This window comes from Thamnophis elegans, chromosome 8 (genome assembly GCF_009769535.1).
Source record: "Thamnophis elegans isolate rThaEle1 chromosome 8, rThaEle1.pri, whole genome shotgun sequence".
In the NCBI taxonomy this organism is placed as follows: domain Eukaryota; kingdom Metazoa; phylum Chordata; class Lepidosauria; order Squamata; family Colubridae; genus Thamnophis; species Thamnophis elegans.
This window is the reverse complement of record NC_045548.1, coordinates 7309502-7332262: the sequence shown is the minus strand read 5'-3', so window position 1 is coordinate 7332262 and position 22761 is coordinate 7309502.

Sequence of the window (22761 nt, the reverse complement as noted above, 5' to 3'; positions counted from 1 at the left end):
ACATGCCAACAGTCCCGGCCTTCTCCTCCTTCCTCTCCCTCCCGGGAATGGGAGATGCCTCGAGGGCCTTGGTCTAGGTTACATATTGATTTCGCTGGTCCATTCCATGGGCAGGTTTTCCTTATAGTTGTGGATGCGTACTCTCGATGGGTGGAAGTATTGCTAATGCACTCCACCACATCTGACAGCACGGTGCGAGCTTTGCGACGGTTGTTCGCAACCCATGGGTTGCCAGACACAGTGGTGTCTGACAACGGCCCGCAATTTACAGCCACAACTTTTCAAACTTTCCTGGCTGAACTAGGGATACGACATGCGCTGGTTGCCCCTTACCACCCGGCAAGCAATGGCCGAGCGGAAAGGGCGGTTAGATCGGCCAAGGAGGCTTTGGGCCGGCTAAACCGTGGTGACTGGCAGGCTAGGGTGGATGCTTACTTATTGGCACAGCATTCCACACCTTGCCCTCTGACACAGAAGAGCCCCGCGGAGATGTTGATGGGCAGGCGCCTGCGGACCACCCTGGATAGATTGCATCCCGTCTATTCAGGAATTCAGTCTGGCAACCTGGGGCCTCCAACCCCATCCCGTTCTTTCCAACTGGGGGATCTAGTTTGGGCTAGAAATTATGGAGGGGACTTGAGATGGGTTCCAGCAGTTATATCACAAATAACAGGACCCGTTTCCTATAGGGTTGACTTATCCGATGGATCCTCATGGCGAAGACACCTGGATCAATTGAGGAAACGGAAGACAGCAGCCGTAGCTTCTCAAGCGGATGTTCAAGGGTTTCAACTGCAAGTTCAACAAAATCTAGCCGGTGTAAATGCTCCTCCCATTCCAAGGGTTCCAGATCCTTATATATATAGCCCAAACCCCTCAGAGGCAGACTACCAGCCTCATGCCCCTCCAGCATCATCTGCCACCATGTCTCATCCACACACTTCACCTTTTAGTTATGCAATTCCTCCACAATTACCACAAGGACATCGTTGCCAGAATCCGCCTGCAATAGAATTAAGGCGGTCTGAGCGAATCCGTCGTTCCCCTGCTTATTTAAAAGACTACGCGTGCTTGCGCACAGCTGGGGGGGAAGAAGTGTTGTGTATTGAAGAAAGTCCTCGCTGTTACGAATGACAGCTCGGAAGCAGCCAGGTGCGTCTTAGCCAATCAGACGTGCCTGTCAGTTGCCGAGCTGTCATCAGCGCGAGCTGTAACACGAGCCAGGTGATTGCAGTATAAAAGGCAAGCCGTTAAAACAGTTAACTGTCTTGTTAAAGCAACAACCTTGCTGATTGCTCTATTGTTTCAGCTGTTCCTGCAGCCGCCCAGCCGGCTTCATTTAATACATTGTTGCGAGTTTTGTTACACTACTTCAGCTACTGAATAAAAGGTTACAGTGTTTTAAAGGACCTGCCTGGTTTTTTTCAGTTATAATAGGGGCAATATTCTGACTCTGTAGACAGCTTAGAGAGGGCTGAAAGCCCTATGAAGCAGTATATAAGTCTAACTGCTATTGCTATTGCTAAGAACCTAGTCTAGAATTTCAGTCATACAGAACAACTCCAGATGTCTATGGACATTCTCAATCATTCACGTCATGATTGTCCCAAAGGTGCCTTTTCAAGAGGCAACTGGAGTTCCTTGTTCTTCTTTGAAGACGTTCCACTTCTCATCCAAGAAGCTTCTTCAGCTCTGATTGGATGGTGGGGAATCATGAGCCGCGGTGGCACAGTGGTCAGCGTGCAGTACTGCAGGCTACTTCTGCTGACTCCTGGCTGCCTGCAATTTGGCAATTCAAATCTCACCAGGCTCAAGATTGACTCAGCCTTCCATCCTTCCGAGGTGGGTAAAATGAGGATCCAAATTGTTGGGGGCAATATGCTGACTCTGTAAACTGCTTAGAGAGAGCTTGGGAGCACTGTAAAGCAGTGTATAAGTCTAAGTGCTATTGCTATTACTTCTGGGAATCTGTAGAAAATTTCTGTATTTGCATGGTAGAATGGAATGCACAAAAAAGGGAGTATATTCTAAGCTACTAATGAAGATGCATAATAATGAAATCAAGAAAGGGAATGTCTATCTCTGCTTTCTCCAATCTGGAAAAAGTTGTGTGGGATACAATTCCTGGAATTTCTACCAACTATGAACTTGGAGAATGCCATAATTGTGTGAGATGTGGCTGGTCTGTACCAAATAATTAATTATTGGAAGATACTGGAAAACATCAGAAGGACTTTCCTTTGTGGAATGTTGTTCTAAATGTACTTCTTCGATGTCTTCTTTTAATGAAAAAATCTACAACTGCTGCAATTACATTAAAAAAGAAATACAGAAATGATATGCCAAGCAAAGGGTATTATCTCGCTGAAAAGTTTCTAGTCATTGGGGGAATGTAACTAAAAGATTTGACGCACCAGTATTAAACATCATCCAGAATGGAATGGTATCCATTAGAGTGACAATGCTACTATGGTTTCATTTTTAATTTCAGGCAAACATATTTCTCAATGTTTTCATAAAAAGAAACTATAGCTGTATAATAATTTTCTATTTTTTTTTCTTTTGTGCTATGTCAGCTTATGCTACCATCTAACAATAAACTGTGTTGGAAAATATGATGATTTTCTTCAAGCTACTATATTTTGCTGCCTTAAACTGAAATGAGAAAAATCAAAATCCCTCTAAATTATTACTTGCTAAGCCATCATTGGAATATTGGTACAAGGCTTCTCTGCTCCTTCCTTCCTTCCTTCCTTCCTTCCTTCCTTCCTTCCTTCCTTCCTTCCTTCCTTCCTTCCTTCCTCCCTGCCTTCCTTCCTTCCTTCCTTCCTTCCCTCCCTCCCTCCCTCCCTCCCTCCCTCTCTCTTTCTTTCTTTCCTAGCGTTTTTGATAACAGGCTTTTAATGTAGCAATTGCCTTTACAGGAAAAATATCCAGGAATAGTTTTATGGATTTCTGAAAATCATTAGCTTAGTATTTAAGGCTACAGTTTAAATCCACACCATCGGTCTGAACTATACACATGTCACACCATAACAAGGAGGATACTGCGAAAGTCACTGAATTTATTCAATCTGAGTCATCTGTTCAACAGGTATTTGGATCACACGGTGAATTTTTACCAAGACTGTATTCTTGAGTGTGATTCTCCTCTATTTTAGAAAGTGCTTGGTAGATCAGTGGCACTACAGATAATCCTTGATTTACAACCAGAAATGAGCTCAGAACGTCTGCTGCTAAGCGAGGCAATTAAGTCATTTTACGATCAATTTTTTTGTGCAGTTTTTCCTTTATTGTTGCTCTTTATTCTCTTCTTTGTTCTTCTTAGAGTCTCCATGTTCACAGTTTTGGGACACCTCTGTATCACATTCATATAAGTAATTGGAGTGGGTAGCATTAGTCAACATGATTATTTGCTGATTCAACTTTGAAAACTTTCTTTCCCAAAAAACAAGTGAAAGCAATTCTTTAATTCTTTTTACAGTTTTTTTATTAACTTTTTTTTTTTTACTAACAATTGCCAGTATTATTTTTTAAAAAAAATGGAGAGAAAGACTGCATTTGCTGGGGACAACACTTATAAGGAAAAGGCTGTTCTTTCACAACAGATCCTGAATTTACCCTGTCCTTTAAGAGTTGCAACTGAAAACATGATCTATTTGTTCCAAATACTGGAAGTGATTACAAGGAATTCTGTCTTTTTTCATTGCAATTTGAAATGATTGCATAACCATCCTGAATCTGCTAGGTTTAAATTTGCACCCTTTTAACCACTACTTGTACTGGAAATGTAATCTTAATCACTGCATTGGAGAAAGGAGTTAATGGCTTGGAAAGACTAGAAGCAGAAACTAGTTAGGGACCCAAGTTTCTTCTGTAAGCAGTTTATATATTTTATGTAATTCTGTTACTGTAAATAAACTACATTATGGTTGTTCCACTGAAAGTCTCAGGCCAATTTATAAAGAACAAATACAACCTCTACAAATTCCAGCCAGCCATTCCCTTCTGTCAAGGGAAACAAATCTCATAACTGGCTGTTGACCTCTAGTGATAGTCAATGAGAAAACACTGAACATTGAATATCTGGATTCAGAGTTAGTGTCAGTCAACTCAAATATAACACACCGCCTGGTGATCCATATTAAAGTGCAATCTGTCAGTTCTTGAGTGGGTGAAGACCATGAGTGGGTGAAAAGCAGTGGTGGGTTGTTCCCGGTTCGGCTGAACCGGTAGTAGTGGCGGTGTGAGACCACGCCCACCCGTTGCAGATGTGTGCAAGCGCACGTGGAAGCATGCCCAAAACAGTAGTAAAAAATATTTGCAACCCACCACTGGTGAAAATATATATACAAATTCAGAAAATGATTGGTGGATGCAGACCTGCCTTGCAGTTATGGATGTTTGTCATTTAATTCTCCCTTCCATTGAGTGCTTTTTAATGCATGGTATTAACGGTTCTTCTTAATGCATGGTATATTGAGCTGGTCAACTCTAAGCAGATGCTTTAAACAAGGGGGCTATCCACCGGCCAAAAAGTCTGCCATGCTACCTGGTATGAGTTTGAAACTATGGCTAAATCAATGTGCCGTTTCAGAATCCATGATTTTTCTGTTGAGATGGTGCCGAACTGTGAGTAGGCTTTGGGTGGTTTCTGCATAAAGGAAATGCTGTGATCTTTTATAAGACCATTAAACCTGTCCAAACCAGGCTGGTTTACACATTGAAGAAATAGAAGTAGGGTCTCAAGATGAAGCAAGAGGCAGTGACTGTTAAAGAGTGAGTTGTGTCCTTGGCTAAGTTTTTGGGGAATGCCAGTGTTCGCAGTGAGTTAACATGGCCAGAAAAATCCAGAAGCAGCTGTAGCGTTCTTATCCTCCAACTAGTACAAACAGTGAAAAAATGCAGCCCTGTAAACCTCCTTGTCAGTAGAAGCAGTGCAGAGGTGGGTTCCTACCAGTTTGCACCTATTCGGTAGAACCGGTTCGTCAAATCTACCGAACCGGTTAGAAGAGGTTCCACCAGTGGACCCGGAAAGCAGGCCGTACCTACAGAAGAGGTTCCAAAATTTTTTGAAACCCACCACTGGTCCTTGGATAAGATTATTCTACACTATCATGCTCCTATTTATAAAACTCAGTGCCTCTGTGAAAGGTAAGGATGACTACTGCATTTGTGGTGCAATCAGAACATTGCGTGTGTTGAAGTTGTTTTAACGCAAACCAAAGATGCCTTTTTAAAAAACAAGTTTACATCATATTCTTATGCATGCCAGTGCTCTGTGTGAGGTAATTTAAGGTGGTTCTGACAAGTGTCGTCGGCATCTTCATATCTGGTCACATGGGCGGCAAGCCACTCCCATCTGGTCACATGGGTGGCAAGCCACTCCCACAAAGGAGGCCACACCCACAGAGTAGGTTCGAACAATTTTTGAAACCCACCACTGAAGCAGTGGAATAGCTGTAATGTGTCAGCGTTCCAAGTAACACATCCAAAGGAATCAGAACTCCAAGGCAGGAATGTTCCTCAGAGAACATGTTTATTGAACGCATCATTTCAGCACAGCTAGTGAAAACCAACTGTAAAAGTTTCCTGTGGTTACCTTGTAGTTAAAAGAGCAAAAGTCCCCCTCCCCCAGGTGGCACAGGTCACATTGTCCAAACAAAGCAGGTGGCGGGCTCCTTCCATCACTTTTCCTCCTCCTCCAACTGTCATCTGTTGGGATGACCTTGGTTCCCATGGGAGAGCTCTTTATTTTGTTTATAAGCTAGTCTATTTCCCCTCAACCCCCCCCCCACTAGTGCATGGCAACTGGTTTAAGCCTGGTTTGATTCATAGAGTTGATAGAATGGTGATGGCAGATGGCAGAACCAGCAATCCACTGCTAGAAGAACCTGGATCTTTGCCCCAGTTCAAATATCTTTCTGTGTTTTCTTCATCGGGCTTAAAAGAATAGTACTAGTTCTGTGCTGGAAAAAACAACAACCAGATTTGACATTGTCCTGGGACTAGAGAAGATGCAACAACCTAAAATGGTGATTAGAATCTGGGCTGGCACCAACCCAAAACTGTATCATCATCAGTTTTGACAAAGCAGGGTAGATCACATTGATGGTAAAAGAGAAAAGAGAGGCTACATAACTTTAGAGCTGGAACAGCTAAAGATATAACTTTAAGCTTACTGAGTTGTTGATCTAGATGAGACAAGGTCACGGAGATCATAGAAAAATAGTCATTGGGGCACATTCTTAACAAGAGTGACTTGAGGATAAGCCCTAAATGTTCTCCGAATCAACCCCAGATTAATCAGGGGGTTACAAATTGCCATTGGATGATTTGCGCACGTCCCTAATTCTCAGCTTCTTGATGAAGTTGGAAGCACAGGGAAGGAAGTCTATTTTTTTTTAAGCTGTTCCTCTCTCTCTCCCCGTGGCTTTCCTACGGCATCCTTCCCATTCCTCCAGGCTGGCCCCTCGTTCAAAGCAGGAACCCAAAATTTTGCAGAAGAAAAGACGCACCGTAAAAAGTGACCTAGGCACTTTTATCAGCTGGATAAGGCTTTCTTCATTTGAAGTTTTCTCTTTAAAAGACTTGGACATTTCAAATCTTCTGATCCATCTTTCACTCACTTGAAATGTAAGCAATCACTATTCATATCCTCTTCGTTCTCCTACTAATGGAGATCATTAATAAACTAATCGAAATCCAATTGTGCTGTTTCACTTAAAATCTTTTCTCCTTTTAAAGGCGCCCATTAAAAAAAGGAGGCGCGTTCCCAAAGTTGTAATATTGTTTTAATCCAGATTTGGTTCTAAACAACGCAAAATGAAGATAAAGCCTCCGTGATTCTTTCCCTCTGTCTCCACACATCTATATCAAAGCAATCAACAAATGAAATTATAAGTGGTCCTCTTAAGTAGGCTGACACTAGGAGGGCCTGTGTGAGTATTTGAATGAATCTGACCTTTTACATTCCGATATGCTGTAGCTGCTAATAATTTTTTTCCCCCCAGAAATGGAAGCAGAAAGAAATATTACTAATACTTTAGAAAGATGTATGTTTTCTGCCCGCAATGAAATAAGAAAGGTCAGATTCACTCATCTCTCTCTCTCTCTTTTTTTAATATTGTCTAACTTCTCACCCCTTTGTTATAGTAATGAAATTTAAGATATCCCTCATGATATAACTGTGAGGGAGGGAAAGGCCTAAATTACCTTCATCTGGCATCATTCCAGCATACTATAAATGAGGTAATTGTCCTTGACTATAAAATCTGCATTTTCAAGACTTAATTGCTTTCATTACATCTTTTTTTTTGTAATTCTATTAATTTAACTGAATGGAGTGTTTGGTTTTATGGTTAAAAATTTGCATTAAAGAATGGTACATCTCAATAGGATTTTTTTAATATTTGCGCCAGACCCCCCAAGTACAACTATCTCTCAGAATCTAGGTAATTTCAAAAGAATAAAATAACAAGCAAAGAGTCCTTTAGGTCAACAAACTGGTTTTCTGTGGGTGAATATTAATAGAATTTGCTATTACTAACGGAGTGCAGTCATGTGACAAGTAATGTTGTGGATTCCGAGAAATCATTAAAACTGGGCTGGCTTTGGTTCCTTTTATTTTTAAACCATATTAAGGAGCAGAAAGTACATTTACCCAAGTTAACACCCCCAATTTGAATGGTTGTTTATCTCACGGTTAAATATCTTGTGTGTAAATGCTGTTGCAAAGCCGTTGAGTTCTTGGCTGGTTGATTTTGAACATGGTTGCGTGTTCACTTAGCATTCAAATTCCAAGGTGCAAAAAAACCCAATTCCTAGCTCATTATTTTCCTCATATCTGTAGTAGAATTAAGAGACAATGAAGCCAAGCGATGCAATATAGGAAAAGTTTATTGAATGCGCAGGTTCAAACATGCCAAATCAAGCATCATAAGTTTGAACCCCGAAGGGTTCTTAAAGCCATACATTTATAGTGCACTTTACGTCATCATCTATAGAGGCAGTGTTTAAGCATATAAGGTAATGAGAGGAACCAAAAACTGTCTATGTCAGATGGCCAACAGTTAAAATATACATGGTCAGCACCTTATAGATCATGGGTGTCATAAACAGGACACATCTTGCAAGATGACAGGAAACTCCCTGTCTGGGTCGACTTGTTCCCGGATGTGTAAAAATATATATTGCTCCTTCAGCAACTGTCAGCAATTGTTTTCTGCTTAGTGGTGCAAAACCTTAACTTTAATCAGAGTTTTTGATATTAAACATGACCTGTAGAACTGTGGATCATAATTGGGCCTTTTAGCCCACCTTAGTCCCCCCTTTGGGACTCATCTGACATGTCCAGAAGAGTCACATACTCAGGTTCAGTGGATAATTCTCCCACTGGTTGCATTCTTTCGTATTCCCATAAGGCCATTACCTGTGCCGTTGCTTTCCGCTCTGCTACCAAGGATAAACTATTAGAAATAGTGCATATAAAAATAGGTAAAACACAAGGAATTAATACACATCCTGCAGCGATTAAGCCTATTAAAGCAACTATAGCTTGTAAACCTGGTAATTTAGGAAACCAGGAACCAAAGGTTTCTTTAAAATTGAATCCTCGCCACACTTGGTCAGGATTATGAGTCAATTGACGCATTTCTGTAGTCAATTGTTTAACAACAGTTCCAGTTTCATCTATTTGCAGGCAACAATTAGAAAGATTAAACTTACCACATACGCCCCCTTCTTTAGCCAGCAAGTAATCTAAAGCCAAGCGATTCTGATACACTGCTGTCCTTATTTTATCTGTAGCTTCGGATATTATATTAAGGGCCTTATCAATACGTTGGCCTGCTAAATCTAGTACTGCTTGAAGGCGAATAATTCTATTTAGCATATAAATGGGTGTGCGATATCCATATGACCCATCTTCTGCCCACGTAGCCCTGCCATACGTACATACAATTCTCTCCGAACTCCAAACATCACTGTCTTCCAAGGTGGCCCAATCCTTACAAAGGAAATTAGTAAAAACTGTATCAAGTTCTCGTTTCCTTCTAGTCTGTAGACCAACCCTCTCGTACAATGGGATCCCTAACACTTGGCGGGCTTTCATGGGTAACAAGAAGAATGAGGGCTTAATCCATCCTAAGATGCATGAACCAGACCAATCTCTAGGCAAAGTTTCATAAGCCAGCTTTCCACAAATCCAATACATAGCTTCTGGAGCTTTCCATAGGTTATCAATAGAGGAAGAATCTAGGTATGTCAAATAAGTCATATCAAAACGTGGGGGCTGAGTAATGTTAGCTGGCGAAGACCAGATACTATAGTCAGGATTCCAGGATCCTAGGCAAATCAAATCTCCGACATGAACTGATCCATTTCTTACGAAGCAATTCCTTCCTACCAGATTAGTGGACAAGGTCCATACAATCCCAGTAAACTCTTTCCTTGTTGTAATATTACCAGCATAGGAAAGATTGTTATATATTACAGGATCAGCTTCCATGGCTTCCCATGGCCACTGCTCTCCCATGTTAGTTCCTCCACAAACAAAGCAATTTTTAACAGTCAAGGTTTTAGCCACCTGTTCGGCCATTTCTATAAATAAATTATTTGCCTTGGTACTTATTGGTAGTGGGTCTTCTAATTTTTGCAAGGTATCATACACCGACCATCCGAGGGATTTTACTTCTCCGTCCTTAACCTTCTCAACTTTTATAGTCAGGTATGTTTTTGGGTCCAATCCTTTACCGTCAATTCCAAAGCCATACGTTACTATGGATGGGATGTTACGAGATACTTCCATTTGTATCATATTTCCATTGCCCCTTCTAAAGGAAGTTATATGGGTACATCCTTTATATCCGCCTCCTGTATAATCACAAACACACTGCCACCCAGTACATTGCACAGTGCCTGCACAAGGTAACCATTGGTTAGGATTACCATATTTCCAACTGTTCAATTTTTCACATAGATATTTATGATTATTTTTATAAGCATCAACCCAAGACTGATCCCCACAAGACACGCTCCAGCCTCTCTTAGTGGCGGCGCATGCATCAAACCACAGAATCAGGGGTTGTTTGCCCTGTTGCAATTGTACAGTATAATTAAGGAAATACAGCTTGCCATCTCCTTCCGGATCATTTGTAGCACCCACTTTGGGCAAACCTGTCCATAGGGTTACATTGAGGCGAACTGGAGTGTTGGGATTATAACATACAGTCTTTCCTTGTAAAGTACATAGGCTGTACATGGTTTTGTTATGCAGGCAATTCATTCTAGTGGATTGACATCCTTGAGGTAGCTGTGTATGATATACCAAGGTGTTAACAGTTCGCGTCCCTATTTTAGCTTTAGTAATGCAGGGTGCGCAATCGTCTGACCCATCCTTGCCTACCCGTTTAGTTCGAGTAGGGCTATCATTATTCCAATAGGGTTTGATGTCCCGTGAAGGTTCCCATAATACTTGACATAACCCACTCCATCCCAATGGTACGTTTTGGCTCTTTTTGTTATTACAAAGAAATAGTATATCTTCAGGGCTGTGTTCTGTAGTTCTACAACAACTAGCCCACAAGGTTATATGAATCCAAAGGCACCTTGGGTCTCCATTATAGAGATCTTTCTGGGTTGAAACAGCATGGGGTCCATCATTGAACCCCTAAATACTTAATCAGGCTACTTGTCTTTGTCTAATTCTAAAACCTAAAAATCAAAAACTCTGCTTATGCACTTTCACCTAACGAACAAGAACAAGGAACATATTATTTTGCTTGAAACGCAGGAAGCGTGCTTTTCGCAAGTAGGAGAAGACTTAACCACAATATCTTAGTCATAGGCACAGCTCATGCCAAGGCAAAGTTCATCTTGTAAACAAGCTATAGGTTAACCATATTTTTAGCAATATATCTGGGTGGCATTCTGACATTTTCCTTTTTCTGCATGAGTAACCAAGATTCACTTCTCTTTTAGCTTTACTTTACTTCCCTATTGTGGTTTGGAAATCATGTATTGTAATTTTCCTTAAATATTTGTAATTTTACCCGAAATAACTTTGTGCTGAGGTGAGAAGTTATGACCTGTATTAGTGCACGCCTATATGACGTTTATATGATTTGTAATAACCATTTCAAAGGTATAAAACCTCTGTCAAAATGTACCTAAATTAGATCAGTTTAGGTGCAAATCTACTGGTCTCTTGAATGCATTCAATAATAAATAATAAATAATAAATAATAAATAATAAATAATAAAACACCTTTCTGTTTCTGGAGAACAAGGGTATCGTCTCATACTTTTACGTAAGTAGAAAGGCAGACCCTGTTTTTGCCATTACATTTCTTGGCGAGCCAGCCAGGAGACGATAGGGTCTTTGGGGACCCTCTGGGACCCCTAACCCGGGGGGCTGGGGGCTCATCGGGTCAGGAACCTCTCTGGCGCCAAACGGACCTTTTGTTCCGAGGGAATTTCCCGGCAGCGAGGAGCAACCAGCCTCGGCGGTTAGCGGTCTCAAGAGCCTTGGAAAACCAGAGGAGAAAGGAGAACAAAAGTCTGGCCAGCACCGGAGGAGGAAAGCCACAGAAAACAGGCAAGTAATTGTGGGCTTTCTATTTAAGACCCGGTTTTTCTTTTTAAACCGGAGAGTGAGGTCTGATCCACCTTGCTAGGTATAAAGGTTTTGGGAATTGGACTGTCCAGAATATATGTATGTGTTTAAAAGGATAAAGTGTTAAGAATTGTGTTATTCAGTATTTGGAAAATTATGGGTGGAGGAAGTAGTAGTCAGACTCCTCTGGATTCTATGTTAAAGCATTTTAAAGAAGGATTTATGAGTCAGGATTATGGAATTGTGTGGAGTAAACATGAGCTTAGGAGGTTTGTGAATTAGAATGGCCCAGATATGACATTGGGTGGCCTGAAATAGGTACCTTTGATCCTCACTTAGTTTTAAAAGTCCATAGGTTGGTGTTTGATCCTAAGATAGGGAGCTTAGCTCAGGCTCCATATATAGATGTTTGGAAGAAATTGGTTAATCAACCCCCAGCTTGGTTAAAGAAATGTAAACAACAATGTATTCTTATGGCTGTCAGAGTTACAGACCCCAAAAGTCCTAAGCAGAGACCACCAGTCTTGGCTAGTGCACCAGAAGAATTGCCACAACCCCCTCCATATGTTGCACCTAGAGGGGTCGGTTTGCCAGTCACACCGCAATCCTTGTCCCTGACTTATACCAGAAGAACTACACCCAGCACGGGGGGGTCCACAAGCCAGTTACCTATTGAAGGAATTGAGCAGGGATTAGATGCTGTACTTACTAGCATGGAACAGATAAGATATAAAGAGAAAGAAGAAAAAGCTCCTCTAAGTTCACCCGACACCATGGGACCAGAGTTTTGGGAAAAGAAGGAGGAAGAGATGGACCAATTGTTGGGAGCTGTGGGTGGAGAAGTGGAACCAGTGTCAGCCAGAACCAGAGCAAAGACAGAGACTGTTTTTACAGCACCTCTCAGACGAGTTGACCAATTCTTAGTAAACCCAGATGACCCCTCCCAAGTTTCAACAGGGTCGTTGTTTCAGCATGTTCCTTTTACCACCTCTGATTTGCTTAATTGGAAAATGCACTATGGGCCTTATAGTGCTAAACCAAATGAAGTGGCAGAATTGGTAAAAAACTATTGTGGATACTCATCATCCAACTTGGCTAGATTTACAACAACTTATGGCAACACTTTTCAATGCTGAAGAAAGGGAGAAAATCAGGAATGCAGTGTCTAATATTTTAAAACCAGATGTCCCTGCACGTACAACCTTAGCAGACTTTATTGAACAGCGTTTCCCCTCAAAAGATCCTAACTGGAGTCCTTATGATTCGCATCAATTAAACTTGTTGCTTAATTATCAACAGTTAATCATAAAAGCTGTGCGCATAGCAGGAAAGCCTGCAACAAACATGTCAAAGCCAAGTTTAATTACCCAAGAAGCTACTGAAAGTCCGGAAGCTTTTTATTCTAGGTTGGTTGAGGCATATGAGATGTACACCCCTATAGACCCCACTCTGCCTGAAAATGCTCGCATGCTAGCAATGGCTTTTATTTCACAATCAGCCCCAGACATAAGGCATAAGCTTCAAAAGTTGGAAGGAGCGTTGGGAAAACCCCTTAGTGAACTCATGGAAGTTGCCAGGAAGACATTTGTCAACAGGGATTTGTTGGAGGAGAGGAAAAAAGATAAGCAGATGAAGAAAAAAGCAGAATTGCTAGCCACCGCTTTAATGACTGTGCCAGGGGGAAATAGAGGAAGTAGGGAGAGGATTGTGATCCCCTCCTTAGGTCAAAATCAATGTGCTATATGTCACAGGTATGGGCACTGGAAAAGAGATTGTCCCAGAAGAGAAGGAATTGAGAGAAGGGAGATTGAACAGCCAAGGGTAACTAGAAATCCTACCCCTTTGCCAAGAAATTTCTCTCTTAGTCGACCCAACACCTTCAGGGGACGTGGAACACTCAGGAAGCCCATTAACAGCCTGCGAAAGAGAGAAGCCAAGGGATTTTCCCCCGACACTCCTTTGATTGGATTGGCAGAAGCTGAGGAGTGGGATTGACGGGGCAGTGTAGGTTCAATTAGCCTCCCCGAACCTATGGTCTGTCTGAATGTGGGGGGCAAAGAAGTTTCTTTCCTTGTAGATACAGGAGCAACCCGTTCAGTATTAACTCAACCTTTGGGACATATTTCTTCTCAATCTATCAACATTCAAGGGGCAACAGGAAAACCACAAACCCAGCCACTTTTAGAACCTCTATTATGCACGGCGGGAGGAAAAATGTTGACTCACCAGTTCGTATATTTGCCCAGCTGCCCGCTTCCACTCATGGGTAGAGATTTGCTTTGCAAACTTCGAGCACAGATATTTTTTGATGACAAGGGATCCGTAGGAGTAAGATATGGAAATGTGAATTTAGAAATTCCTAGGGAAGAGGCTTGGAGAATCATGGTGGTGCAGGAAGTCTCAGGAGACAAATGGAGGGAGTTCCGGGTTCCTGAGCTGTGGGCGGAAGATAACCCCCCTGGTTTTGCTGCTCACCACACCCCTGTCATTGTTGAGGAACTACCAATGAGTCGTCCTGTATGCATCCGCCAGAGGGGGTACCCAAGAGAAATTGTGCAGGCTATTCAGGAAGTCATACAACTGTATCTGACTTATAAGATTCTGGTGCCCACTGACTCACCATGGAATTCCCCGATTCTACCTATACCAAAAGGGGGAGGAAAATATAGAATGGCTCAGGATCTTCGTAGGGTTAATAGTTCAACAGTCACAATTTATCCTACGTTGCCTAATCCTTATGTGTTACTTGGACTGATTCCACCAGAAGCTAAATGGTTTTCAGTTATTGATTTAAAAGATGCTTTCTTTTCTATACCCATTCATAAAAAGAGTCAGCACTTGTTTGCCTTTGAATGGGAAAATCCGACAACAGGAAGGAAACAACAATATACTTGGACACGCCTCCCACAGGGGTATAAAAATTCGCCAACGCACTTCAGCGCGGCGTTAGCAACGGACTTGGAAATTCTAGATTTGCCCGCTCCTGATGTTGTGCTACAATATGTGGATGATCTTTTGGTGACAGGACGAACAGAAGAGGTTTGTCATGCCAATACTGCATCCCTTCTACTTCTGTTACAAGAAAAAGGCTATAAAGCTTCTAGGGCCAAAGCACAATTGGTCCAGTTGAATGTTAGGTATTTGGGATATGATATCCAGCAAGGGCAAAGAACTTTGGGACATGAAAGAAAGGAGGCCATTTGTCAATTACCAGCCCCAAGAAATAGGAAGGAATTAAGAGGCTTTTTAGGGGCAGCGGGATTTTGCCGCATTTGGATTCCTAACTTCGCCTTGTTAGCAAAGCCACTTTATGAAGCTACAAAAGGAAATGAAAAGGAACCTTTGCGATGGGAAAAAGAGGAACAGAAAAGTTTTTTAAACTTGAAACATGCTTTGACTCAAGCCCCGAGTCTGGGACTGCCTAATTTAGATAAACCTTTTCATTTATTTGTGGACACTAAACAGAATATGGCTGTGGGGGTGTTAACTCAGAAGATGGGAACGTGGTATCGACCAGTTGCATATTTGTCAAAACAATTGGATCAGGTAGCAAAAGGGTGGCCCTCTTGTCTTAAGGCTGTAGCAGGCACAGCTTTACTTACTCAGGAAGCAAATAAACTTACTTTTGGACAGCAATTGAATATCTACACCCCCCATGCTCTTCGGGCTGTTCTGGATCAGAAAGGCCATTTATGGCTTACCAATCCACGTATGTTGAAGTATCAGGGGCTTATTACCCATAACCCCCTCATAAAACTTGTTCAGTCATATGCTTTGAATCCTGCCACTCTATTACCTGAACCAGACTCTGAGATCTCTCATGATTGTCTGCAAACTATTGAGGAAACCTATGCAAGTCGTCCAGATTTGAAGGATGAACCCTTTTCCGACCCAGATGCAACTCTTTTTACTGATGGAACCAGTTTTATCCATGAAGGTGTAAGAAAAGCAGCTTATGCAATAGTTACTCTTGAGGATGTATGGGAAGCTAAGCCCTTACCTGCAGGAACTAGTGCTCAGTTGGCAGAATTGCATGCACTCACTAGGGCATTGGAATTAGCAAAAGGCCTACGTGTCAACATTTACACAGATTCAAAGTATGCCTTTCTTACAGTTCAAGTGCATGGAGCTTTGTACAAAGAAAGAGGTCTTATCACAGCAGGAGGTAAAGTCATTAGGATGGTCTGTATATGATAACCTTAGGAAATTAGAGGAACCTCTTCCTCTTAGCCCTAAGGCTGTGAATTTGTTTGTAGAAATGGCTGAAGAAGTAGCAAAAGCTTTAACTGTTAAAAATTGCTTTGTTTGTGGAGGAACAAACATGGGAGAAAAGTGGCCATGGGAAGCTCTCGAAGCAACCCCAGAGGTATATAACAATATGACCCAAAAAGGCAACCTCGCTCAACGAACACAGCATACGGGTATTGTTTGGACCCTAACTACAAATTTGGTGGGCCACAGCTGTTTCTCTCGAAATGGATCATATCCTGTGGGTCATCTAATTTGTTTAGGGGAATGGGATGATACTTATACCAAGTGGTCATCACCATCAAATCTCTCTCAACCCACAAAATTTGATCTCTCACTCTTACCATACCTAAAGGAGCCACAGTATTCATATGGCCCATGGGAAGCCCCTGAGAACATGTATTGGATTTGTGGCACACTTGCCTATGAAATTCTTCCTGCAGACTGGGTGGGATCCTGTGTTCTTGGATGGATAAAACCTTCTTTCTTTTTATTACCTATCCAATCACGACAAGTGTTAGGAATTCCGGTATATGACTCAATTGATCCCATTCGTCAGAAAAGAGAGGTAAACACAGCTTTCTCTAACTTTCCTTGCAAGGAACTTACTGAATATGAGAAATCAGATACATGGAGTTCAGAGAGAATTGTATGCACATATGGAAGAGCCACATGGGCTGAAGATGGGTCTTGGGGATACCGCACCCCGATTTACATGATAAACAGGATCATGAGGTTACAGGCAGTGTTGGACCTGGCTGGGGAGAGAATTGACAAATCCTTGAATATCCTCTCCACTGCCACGGACAAACTTCGTACTGCAGTATATCAAAATCGATTGGCTCTCGATTACCTCCTCGCAAGAGAAGGGGGAGTATGTGGGAAGTTCAACTTATCAAATTGTTGCCTTCAAATTGATGAAACTGGGAGTGTTATTAAACAGCTGACTACGGAAATGAGACAGCTCACTCATTTCCCAGGGCAAGAATGGAAAGGATTGAATCTTGCCTCATATTTTAGTTCTTGGTTGTCAAAATTGCCCGGATGGCAAGCTATCATTACTTTTATTGGCCTGATTGCAGCCGGATGCATAATCATCCCCTGCATTATGCCTCTTTTTGTTCGTGCTATCAGCAGTACTTTATCTCTCATGGTGGAAAAACGGGCTACTGCCAAGGTCCTAACGCTGATGGGACACACAGGAGAGGAACATGAATATGTGGGGCTTATAAGCAATAGGGAGCCTGATACTTATGAAACTCCACAATAATCTTAGGATTGGGTGAAGTTTCAACAGGGGGGAATGAAACAGCATGGGGTCCATCATTGAACCCCTAAATACTTAATCAGGCTACTTGTCTTTGTCTAATTCTAAAACCTAAAAATCAAAAACTCTGCTTATGCACTTTCACCTAACGAACAAGAACAAGGAACATATTATTTTGCTTGAAACGCAGGAAGCGTGCTTTTCGCAAGTAGGAGAAGACTTAACCACAATATCTTAGTCATAGGCACAGCTCATGCCAAGGCAAAGTTCATCTTGTAAACAAGCTATAGGTTAACCATATTTTTAGCAATATATCTGGGTGGCATTCTGACATTTTCCTTTTTCTGCATGAGTAACCAAGATTCACTTCTCTTTTAGCTTTACTTTACTTCCCTATTGTGGTTTGGAAATCATGTATTGTAATTTTCCTTAAATATTTGTAATTTTACCCGAAATAACTTTGTGCTGAGGTGAGAAGTTATGACCTGTATTAGTGCACGCCTATATGACGTTTATATGATTTGTAATAACCATTTCAAAGGTATAAAACCTCTGTCAAAATGTACCTAAATTAGATCAGTTTAGGTGCAAATCTACTGGTCTCTTGAATGCATTCAATAATAAATAATAAATAATAAATAATAAATAATAAATAATAAATAATAAAACACCTTTCTGTTTCTGGAGAACAAGGGTATCGTCTCATACTTTTACGTAAGTAGAAAGGCAGACCCTGTTTTTGCCATTACAATATGAATCCAAAGGCACCTTGGGTCTCCATTATAGAGATCTTTCTGGGTTGCATTTTTACATAATTCGTAAATTCCTTTCCTCCATTCATCATTTTGGTTTCCACATGACCAGGCTAATCCCTTTTTAGCTAGTTTTGGCGTTACTTCTATTGTGATATCACATCCCTTATGGGTTGTTCTCCAATACTGGAATTCTCCTTTCTGAACTCCTCCTCCCTTGATACAAATGGTGCTTAGAGGTGGTCTATCCTGATAAAGGCCCACCTCTCTCTTATTTCTGCGTCTCTTAGCTTTTCCTCGTATAGTTACCCCAAATTCAATGGGACGCATTTGTACTATACATGCCCCTTGCCATCCCGATTTCAATTGTGATGGGGAAGTAATACGGGTCCAGCCCCAATAATGGGGGATTCCACAATCCAAAACTAGAGGTGGTTCTCCCCCCTTTTGTCGGGCTTTTATACACATTCCCTTTCGCATTAGATATCCCACATACGGGCATACCTCTGGGTTGGAGAAACCTCGAGACTGACAAGTAATTCTGGCAATCTTATCGAATAGGTCAGGGAGTTTGCAAGGGTGTGGTAGAACTCCATTCCAACAATTTGGAGAAAACATAATGGGGGTTGTCCCCTCCCCTTCCCTGGATCCGACATTATAAGATCGTATAATATGGGGTCTTTCCTCTGGGTTGCTCCACAATCCTAAGTTGCCCACATCAACAAGATTGCATTTGCTCCCAACACCGTATAACCATATCACTAATAGCGTAATAGACCAACCGAGCGGTATACCTTCGTGCATCCTGTTCGCACACATCGTGATCTCTCCGGTCCTGTAATGCAAGCAAAACTGTAGGGGTTACTTTAAGTGTGTAGTATGCCGGGCCGGATCCAGTGATTAGATAGGGTGCCAACGCGTCTTCTACAATAACTATATCGCACTTAATGTCACAATAGCTATGCTGGACACAGTCAATACAGTGGGCACAGCAGCAGCATCCACATTTACAGGTACAGAACCAACACATATGGTTAGTAAAGGATGAAAGTAAATAAAGATTAGTATGCTGGTCCACTATTCTTCACCCGTGCGAAGAAAGTCAGCTTCCGGAGTGACTTAGCAAGGGTTCTCCACTGCTGACCTTTGGAAGATTCGCCGGGGGGAATGCTGCGCTGGCTCTCCGTCCTCCCTTCCAGGTGTGGGATCTGCTTCAGGTGCAGGATCGGCTTGGATTTCCCTTGAATTGTCTGTATGCAATTGTCCGTTAGCGAAGGGGACGCCAGCAAATGGCCACCAGTCAACCGCTCTCACCGTTCCGCCGATTGATCGTTGGACCGTCAGGTTGGAGTATTTCACAATACAAATAATGCACACAATGAAAGCAAGAATCACAATACCTATGGCAATACAACAAAGGATATAGTTGGACTTTATTGACGAATCAATTTCAACTTCAACGGTTGGTCACTGGGATGTGTGGTCCATTGTTTGTCAGCGGCCCTCTTTACTCGAGTCCAATGTATCCAGGTTTTAGATTCCACAATCTTAACAGCAAGTGGAGATGTCATAATTACCTCATAAGGTCCCTTCCACCTCCCTTCTAATTGTTCCTTTTTCCAATGTTTTACCCAGACACGGTCCCCTGGCCTGAAGGAATGACATCTAGTTACCAATCTGGGAGGGGTCTGCTCTAATACATAATTCCTCAACTTTTCAACCTGTTTATTTAATTCCTGCACCATTTCCATGGCCCAAACTCCCCCCTTATGCCCCATATCAGGCCATCCAGCCAAATTACGCCGTAATAACGTCGGAGGCCGACCAAACATCAACTCATATGGGGAGAGTCTATGTTGTCGTCTGGGAGCACTCCGAATCGCATATAATGCAAGGGGCAAAGCGTCGGGCCACTTTAAGTGTGTTTCCGCACAAATTTTGGTTATCCTTTCCTTCAAAGTCCTATTCATCCTTTCCACAGGAGAACCAGATTGTGGATGGAAAGAAGAATGGAAGCGCCATTTCACCCCTATAGCTTGTGCAATGGCTCGATTAATATGATGGACAAATTCCGGGCCATTGTTTGATGAAATAAAGGAGGGGTTGCCAAATCGAGGAATGATCTCCTTAAGTAAAACCTTTGCTACTTCCTGAGCCTTTTTCGTTCTAGTAGGGAACGCCTCTGGCCATCCCGTGTATAAATCCACAATAACTAACATAGCCCGATAAAACCCACTTCGCGGCATATCAGTAAAGTCAACCATGACTGTGTCCATAGGATAGTAGGCAATAGGTATAGTTCCCGGTGGAAGGGAAGGACCTTGCCTAGGATTAACTTTAGCACACGTTTCACAGGAAGATGCGACTTTTACCGCCATCCCTGCTAACCCATCTATATAGTAATCCCCCATAAGGGCGGATTCCAAAGCTGTTTTCCCCATATGGGTGGTTTCATGAGTGGAACGAACCAATTGCCATGCCACTGTAGAAGGCACGTATATTCTTCCATCCGGAAGAACATACCAGCCCTTATCGATGACCGCCATCAAATCGTTGACTGCCTTATCACATTCGGTTAAGGAATAGGAGGGTTGGATGTCTACTGGTATAACCCCTAAATCCAAGGCAACATTAATATACATGTCTGGTAGAGGCTCATGACGCAATGCTGCAGCTCGTGCTTCAGCGTCTGCTGTCCTGTTCCCTACAACAATTCTATCATCACCCCGTTGATGACCTCTACAATGCATAACTGCCACCTTTTTTGGTTTTTGAACCGCATCTATCAATCTCTGAATTAAATGGCTATGTTGTATATATTTGCCAGCTGAATCCCTAAAGCCCCTTTCCTTGTACACCGCCCCATGAGCATGCAAAGTCAAAAAGGCGTATTTACTATCTGTCCATACATTCAAGCGTTCACCTTCAGCTCGTTCCAATGCCCGAATGAGGGCCCACAACTCTGCCACTTGTGCACTTTTTCCTGCTCCCAACGGTCCACTTTCAATTACCCCCTCATCATCAACAATGGCATAGCCTGCAACCCTCATCCCTTGGTGTATATAACTAGACCCATCGGTATACCAGTTATAATCCACCTGAGGCAAAGGTATGTCAGTTAAATCGGGTCGTGTGGAATAAACGGTTTCCAACACTTGTACACAATCATGCTCCACCTCCGTTTCCGTAGGCAAGAGAGTAGCAGGATTTAATGAGGTAGAAACCACTAGATGAACCTGGGGGTTTCCAATCATCATGGCTTGGTATTTGATGAATCGTTGGTTACTAATCCACAAATGGCCCTTCTGATCAAGAATTGCTTGAACAGAGTGTGGGGTGTGGACCTTAATTGGACAGGAAAAAGTGAGTTTATTACAATCTTGCAGCAATTCCGCAATGGCAGCTAAAGCTTTCAAACAATGCGGCCACCCTTGCGCCACAGCATCTAGCTGTTTTGACAGATATGCAACCGGTTGTTGCCACTGGCCGAGCTGCTGAGTCAATACTCCTAAAGCAACATTCTTACGCGTATCTACATACAAATTGAAGGGCTTACTCAGATTTGGCAGGGCCAAGGCCGGAGCTCTTAACAGAGCTTCTTTGATTGCATCAAAGGCTTGATCCTGCTCCTTTGTCCAAATAAAGGGGTCCGTTTTACTTCCCTTGGTAGACGAATACAGTGGAGCTGCCATTAGTGCGTAATTTGGAATCCAAATCCTACAAAAACCTGCCAAGCCTAGAAAACCTCTCAATTGTCTCCTATCGGTTGGCCTTGCCAGATTAAGCAACGCTTGCTTTCTCTCCGGGCCTAGTGCTCTTTGCCCTTGCATTATATCATAGCCTAAATAACGGACTTTTTGTTGGACTAACTGAGCCTTACTTCTGGATGCCCGATATCCACAATCTAACAATAAACACAACATACGTCTCGTATTTTCCCAACAACCGTCCCGTGACTGTCCAGTAACCAGCACATCATCCACATATTGTAAAACTGAATCTCTTTGTTGGAAGGGGATAAAATATTGTAAATCCTTGGCCAACGCGGTTCCGAAGAGAGTTGGGGAATTTTTGAACCCCTGAGGTAACCTTGTCCAGGTATATTGGCTCCTGGTTCCAGTATACGGATTTTCCCATTCAAAAGCAAACAATGGCTGGCTAACAGGATGGATGGGGATAGTAAAGAAGGCATCTTTTAAATCAATCACTGAAAACCATGTAGCATTAGGTGGGATGAGACTGAGTAGAGTATATGGATTAGATACAGACGGGTGAATTGTGACTGTCCTATCATTAACCACGCGCAAATCTTGCACTGGTCTGAAAGACCCGTCTGGTTTTAGGATAGGCAGAATTGGGGTGTTCCATGGGGATTGAATAGGGACCAATACTCCAGCATCTAAGTATGTTAGAATACAGTCGTATATAGATAGGATGGCTTCCCTCCAATAGGGTCGTTGCTGCCCAATGTGAACAGGAGTTGCCAGGGGCTTCAATTCCACAATAATAGGGGGGTGATGTGCTGCAAACCCCGGAGGGTTATCCTCAGCCCATAGTCCTGGTACATCAAATTCCCTCCATACGTCCGAACATTCTTCCTCAGAAGTCCTAACCACCATCAACCTCCACATTTCATCCGGCCGGTGACTAACAGTGAGATACTGCTTTCCCTCATCAAAGGAAATAGTAGCTCCCAGCTTGCTCAACAAATCCCTTCCTAACAATGGGACAGGACATTCAGGTATATATAAGAACTCATGTACATTTACCCAAGTTAACACCCCCAATTTGAATGGTTGTTTATCTCACGGTTAAATATCTTGTGTGTAAATGCTGTTGCAAAGCCGTTGAGTTCTTGGCTGGTTGATTTTGAACATGGT